Source organism: Tamandua tetradactyla, chromosome 24, assembly GCF_023851605.1.
Source record: "Tamandua tetradactyla isolate mTamTet1 chromosome 24, mTamTet1.pri, whole genome shotgun sequence".
NCBI classification, from domain to species: Eukaryota; Metazoa; Chordata; class Mammalia; order Pilosa; family Myrmecophagidae; genus Tamandua; species Tamandua tetradactyla.
The window spans coordinates 16478699-16485907 of NC_135350.1; the positions used below are offsets into that span (position 1 = coordinate 16478699).

The 7209-nt window shown below is 35.3% G+C and overlaps 1 pseudogene; it reads right to left on the reverse strand.

Moving 5' to 3' along the window:
• Positions 1-2527: 2527 nt before the first annotated feature.
• On the reverse strand, positions 2528-3463 carry LOC143668591 (vacuolar protein-sorting-associated protein 36 pseudogene; annotated as a pseudogene).
• Between the last annotated feature and the right edge of the window lie 3746 nt (positions 3464-7209).

Below are 7209 nucleotides of genomic sequence, written 5' to 3' on the forward strand. Positions count from 1 at the left end.
GTCTGGCTTTACAAAATGAATTGGAGGCCGTTATCACCATTTCTATCACCTGGAAATTTATATGTATGATTGATATTATTTCTTTCTTAAATATATAGTCAATTTCACTAGTGGATCTGTGACCAGAGACTTTTATAGAGATATTTTATATGTGATGGAGATTTGGAGATATTTAGGTTATCTCTTTCTTCTTCAGTGAAGTTTTACTTGTGCCTATCAAGGAATTTTTCTATTATATCTGTTGGAAAATATATTGGTATGGATTTGGTCTTGATATTTCTTATTACCTTTTTCAGAAAAACAGTTTTTTTAATTTTGCAATGAGTTTACTATATATGCACGATATCAATCATTTAACCCTGAAAGCAATCTTCACTTATGTAATGTAAAAATTTTTGTTCTTGATAATAAATGATTAGAAATATTCCATTATTATAAAGCTAGAGATAAATTTCTACCCCACAGACAAAAGTTAGGAGAGCAAAAATAATCATTATACCAGTGGAAAGCACCAAGACAGAAACTTTTTGTACTCAGGGGCTGATTGGTTTTAGTTAAACATAACCTCAACCAATACTAGTACTAGAATAACACCTTATTTGGGAAAAAAAGAGATCTAGAAACAATGAATGCCCATTTTAAACATAAAATAAAACAACAAACCCAGTCACACCTGCTTTGAATTAATGTGACATTTGCAAAATATATTCATATATCACTTTTTTTCCTCTTTAGTTCACTTCATACGATTATGATTGTACCACTTCTGTTAATCTGTTGTCACAGTAAAGTAAAATACAGTGAATTATGTGGATTTGCTGTAACTATTCCATCAGAGCTAGAACCTCTAGCTCAAACAATCTTAATTGCAATTTGTTCCAACTAGTGAAACAAAGTGTTATTTATTTATCTTTGTAATTTTTAAAAACATGAGCAAGACGAGATTGTGTGTATGAAAGCAAATGCAATCCAGAGAGAAGAGTGGCATACACCACCAGCTTACACAATGGCCTAACAAATCCCTGAAAGGACTGGGCAGCTAGATACCCCCAAACAAATCTGAAGTTGTTGCAATGGGAGAATTAGAGAATCTGTCACCCCAATGAAGAATCAGCTACTAGTTTGGAAAACAAAGCTTAAAGCAGGATGTTTGGCTACACTAGAAGACACCAAACAGTGACAGCAGCTTTTCAGGTGGGAATTAGCATTGACTCTGCCCTTCTGTGAGAATGTGTCAGGGATCCCAGAGTGGGAGCCTAGGTGTCTCTCCGCCTCATCCCAATGATTCTCTTACTGCAGGTGCCATCCACACACTACAAGCTACTCAGTAGAAGTGTGGCTAACTCTCAGTCAGGGCATCTCTCTGTGACCATGGGTCCCTGAGTTGGAGGCAATGCCAGGATACCATATACTTTATAGCAATGACATCTGGAGTCAGGCAGGCCACTCTAAAACTCAGAGAGCTGAAATTCAATAGCAGTTATCCCAGTAATGCTTTTTACCAAGATGGTTTCTCCACACAACTTATCACATGTAGGACCAAGAACAAAAGAAAAATACTGCTGAAATATTATAGAAAGTTTTTTAAAGCTCAGCATGGAGACTTCCTAAAGAAAGAAAAGAGACATATTTGTTCTCCATTTTCTTTTTGCCTTGTCCTTGGCTTTGCGGTAAAAGAGCAAGCATTAACGATCTGAGGTTCCTTTAAGCCATTTAAAGGTTCCCCCTGCCCTTCCATCCACACAGCTATCTCAGAGAATGTCTGTGCCGTCTACCCCAAAATTTGAAATCATGTCTCTGGGCATGTCTACATGGCTTTAATTCAGTGTCCAAATGCACAGCATTTTTTGAAACAAAATGAAATCATTGCATTCTTTAAATGCCAGCCATAGCATTTAAACTGAATAAAATTCATTAATTGAATATAATTCTCCCCTTATTAAAAGGTACTTTATTTGGTCTTTTGAAGACAAGCCTGTGATTGCTTCTAAAAGTTCTTAGAAGAAGCCTGACACTGCATTAAGCAATTTGTTATTTGTTCCAATGTTGTCAAGTTCTTACAGGGATGACTTGTTTTGTGGAGATACCCCAGATGGGCTCATTAAACACAGAGAAAACTTCATTTATAATTCAGGGAATTTTAGTCACATGAAAGCAATTACCTAACCTGCCCAAACATGCAATTTCTCTTTATCTAACTGCATGAACTAAATTCCTTTCTATAAAAAAGGTAAGATTTGAGGATAGAATTAAAATCCACTAAGCTTCAAGTTAAACTCTGAAGGTTCTGCACATTTATAACATGATTTTAAATTCATATTTGCATTCAATTTGTTTTATTTCCCTATCTTTATCTGAAATAAGCTTCATGGACCATCATATTTAGGAAGAAGTTTAAAAAGTTTTATGTTATACTGTGGAATTCCAATAAATTCTCAGTTTACCAGGATTTATCTCTCAGCTCAATGCCATGCAACTTCTACATGATACAAGTATATGGACAAAATGCACTTCAAATACAAAGTCCTTAGCTCTGGGTCATAAATAGCTTTGGATAAAACCACAAGCCTTCCACTGAGTCATCTCGGCACAGATGGCCCATCTTCTCTGAAAAAAGAACCATTCTTTGGCGAAGAGGACAGACATTCCCACAAGCTTGACAAACTCCTCTGATGTCAGGAATTCCTTTTCTGAAACTTACTAGGACCAAGGCCACCATTTCCTCTTCCTTCTGAGACTGAAACTCAAGTATCATGATGCCACTATGAAACACTGGGAGCCTAAGAGGTAATTTAAATGCTTCTAGCATCTTGCATGCATTCACTAAATCTTCCAGTGAGAACAACCCCATACCTTGAGTATAGTTTACTTAATAGTGGACCTCTGTAAATAGCATTATTCCCTTGCTTTCTTCTAAAAGTGTCTGCAGGATTCCAGACAGCTGTTTGGCCAGCTGCATGTGGTACAATGTGCCTGAGCAATAGTTTTCCCTGGTAACTGTGTTAGCTATTCCCATGCCCAGAAAGTAGGATTTAAACATGACAGACTCATCTTCTGTGATGTCACCTTGTTTGTGTTTAATTTTATTAGTAATTGATTTGCTTCACTTTTTCCTTAACCTCAGAAATGTTTTTGTCAGTTTCTTTTATTTTTTTTCTTCCAGTTTCCTTTCCTTTATCCCCCAAAGGGATAAAATGAGAGCCAGTGTCCACACAGAGTCCTTAGATATTCCCCAGATGGCATCAACTTTCAAGTCCTACTTATGGGTAACAGTATTTGTTCACCCTGGCCCTAGCTGATGAATCCCAGAATCCAAGCACATTTCCACAGCTCCTGCTGTGGGGTCTAGAAGCGGGGATTTGTAGCTGTTTGTGCTTTCAAACACTTACCTCTTGGTAACCTCTCCCTTCAGCTGGCACTCTATGGTTGTTCTAAATGCCCAATTTGGCTCCAAAGTTGCCATTTAGTCAATTCCAACCCTTTTATCCAACTCATTCATTTTTCTGGTGAAGGGAGTGATCTGTAAAACTTCTTACTCTACCATTGTGCACTTGCACCTATCAATTACCTTTTCTACATCAGTTGAAATGATTGTGTATTTTTTCCTACATCTCATTAATGTGGTGTATTACATTGATTGATTTCTTCATGTTGAACTACACTTGCATTGCTGGCATTAATTCCAATTGGTCCTGGAGTATATTTATTTTGGCGTGCTGCTGAATTCAATTTGAAACTATTTTGTTGAAGGTTTTTACATCTACATTCAAAAGGAATATTGATCTAAATTTTCTTTCCTGTGATACTTTTATCTATCTTTGATATTAAGTCTGGCCTCAGAGTTAGCTAGGAAGTGTTCCCTCCTTATCAAGAGTTTGAGCAGAGTTAGTTTTAATTCTTCTTGGAATGTTGATAAAATATACAAGTGAAGCCATGTGTCCTGGGCATTTCCTTGTTAGGAGGTTTTTTTATTACCTAATAATAAATTTTTTATTCAATTTCTTTAGTTCTTATTGGTCTTTTAATTCATCAATCTAGCTAAAGTTTTGTCAATTTCATTGATCTTGTCATTGATCAACTTTTGATTTCATTGATTTTCAATTGTTTTCCTATTCTCTATTTCATTTATTGCTCCTATAATGTTTACTATTTCCTTCCTTCTGTACATCTTGGGTTTACTTTGCTCTTCTTTTTATAGTTCCTCCAGGTTTGAGTTACATGTATTGATATAAGTCCTTCTATTTAATGTAAGCATGTACAGGTGTACTTCAGAGATATTGTAGATTTGGTTCCAGACCACTGGAATAAAGCAAATATCCAGGTAAAGTGAGTCACATAAATTTTTTTATTTCATAGTTCATATATAAATTATGTTCTTTTAATCCTGATTCACTCTTGTGGGACCAGATCTGTTATTTAACGTGTAACCTCTTGATTAGGTTGCTTCCATGGATTGTGACACACCCAATTGCAGGTATGACCTTTTGATTAGATTGCTTTCTTGGGGATGTGACATGCTTAATTGTGAATGTGACCTTCTGATTAGATGGAGATGTGACTCCACCCATTCAAAGCAGGTCATGACTAGTTTACTGGAGTACCTTAAAAGGGGAAACATTTTGGAGAAACCTGAGAAGTGATGCAGATACAGACATTTGGCGATGCAAAAAGTGCAAACACAGAGAGAGAGACAACTAGACACAGACATTTGAAGAAGCAAAGCCCAGCAAATGCCAGCTAGTTTTATACTCCTGGTTTTATATTTAGGTCTTTGATCCATTTTGAGTTAATTTTTGTTTATGGTGTGAAATAGGTGTCCTCTTTCATTCTTTTGCATATAGATATCCAGTTCTTCAAACATTTGTTGAAGGGACTATTCTTTCCCAGTTAAGTTGACTTAGTAGCCTTGTCAAAAATAAAGTGGCTGTAGATATGGGGGTCTATTTCTGAACACTCCGTTTGATTCCACTGGTCAATTTATCCATCCTTATGCCAGTTCCACGATGATTTGAACACTGTAGACTTATAATAAGCTTTAAAATCAGGAAGAATGAGATCTCCAATTTTCTTCTTTTTTCAAGTTGCTTTTGGCTACTCAGGACGCATTATCATTCCAAATAAGTTTGATAATTGCATTTTCATGTCTGAAATGTAGTCTTTTTGAATTTTTGTTGAGATTTTGTTGAGTACGTAACTCAATTTGGGTATAATTGGCATCTTAACAATATTTAGTCTTCTAACCCATGAACAGGGATTGTGCTTTTCTTTATTTTAGACATTCTTTGATTTTCTATTGGCAATGTTGTTTAGTTCTCTTTGTATAGCTCTTTTACACCCTTGGTTACATTTATTCCTAGATGTTTGATTTTTTAGTTGCTATTGTAAATGGAATTTTTTCTTGATTTCTTCCTCAGATTACTCATTAATAATGTATAGAAACACTACTGATTTTTGCATGTTTCCCCTGTATCCTGCTACTTGTCAGAAGGTATTTATTAGCTCTAATAGCTTTATTGTAGTTTTGGGGGATCTTTGACTATGTAGGATCCTGTCAATAATGAATGTCGTATTGCTTACTGTCCAATTTGGATGTTTTAACTTATTTGTCTTAATTAACTGCTTTGGCTAGAACATCCAGTACAGTGTTGAATAACAGCAGTAACAGTGGGCATCCTTGTTTTTTTCTTTCAAAATCTTAGAGGGAAAGACTACAAACTTTCACCATTGAATACATTGTTAGCTGTAGGTTTTTCATATATGCACTTTAACCTTATGTCACAGAAGTTTCCTTGTACTCTTATTTTTTGAAGCATACCCAAGAAAGAATGCTAGTTTTTGTCAAATGCCTTATATGCCTCAAGATGATGATCATATGGCTTTTCCCCCTGGTTTTGTTAATGTGGTACATTACATTATTTGATTTTCTTGCATTGACCCAACCTTGCATCCCCCCCAAATAAAACTTATTTGGTCCTGGTGCATAATACTTTTAATGTGCTATTATATTTGGTTTTCTAGCTTTTGCTGAACATTTTTGCATCTATATTCATGAGAGATATTGGTCTGCAATTTTCTTTTCTTGTGGTAACTTCATCTGGTTTTGGTATTATAGTGATTTTTGCCCCATAGAATGACTTAGGTAATGTTCCTTCCTCTTTATTTTTATTTTTGGAAGAATGTGAACAGGATTGCTATTAATTCTTCTTAGAATGATTGGTAGAATTCACCTGTGAAGCCAACTGGTTCTGGGTTTTTCTTTGTTGGGAGAATTTTTTTATTAATGCATTTTTCTGAAGATATGTTCACACAGCATAGAAACCATCTAAAGTATACGATCAGTAGTTCACATACTTGTGCGCACAGCCCCATGATCAGTTTTAGGACATTTGCATTATTCCAGAAAAGAAATAAAAATAGAAAAGAAAACCTTAATCCTCCAATACTCCTTACCACCACCACCACCCCCATTATTGACCCATACTGGCACATTTGTAACAGTTGATGAAAGAGTATTAAAATATTACTGTAAACTATAGTCAATAGTTTGCAATAGGTTCATTTTCCCCCATATACCCATTGTCCTGCTATGAAACTGTTTGGTACCCCAGAAAAGTATTGCTCTTTTAATCCAATCTTAGGATGGCAAACCTATTGTTGGGTAGGACCTTTTGAGTAGGTTGTTTCCCTCTATTACTAACTCATTATTATAATACACATCTGCTCTAGCTCATGACAGATTTTTTTTTTTATATTTGTACAGTTAAGCGCAGACATTGTGCACCATAAGATTCACTGTGTTATACATTCCCATGTTTTAACCTTAGACTTTTATTCTGGTGTCATACATAACTCTAAACTTTCCCTTTACTCCATGCTAACACACCATTCAACACTGTTGGTAAGTCTCACAATTAGGTGTTACCACCACCTGTCTATTTGCAAACGTTTAACTTCACCTTAGCTAAATGTTCTGCACTTATTACATAACCATCTCCATTCTTTAGCCTCATTCTATATTTTATGTCCTATGTATATGAGTTTGTATATTATAATTAGTTCATATCAGTGAGATCATAAAATATCTCTCCTTTATATCTAATATATTTCACTTAACATGACGTTCTTCAGGTTTATTCATGTTGTCATGAATGATTCAGGACATCATTCCTTCTTACTGCTGAATAATATTCAATTGTATGTATACCACAT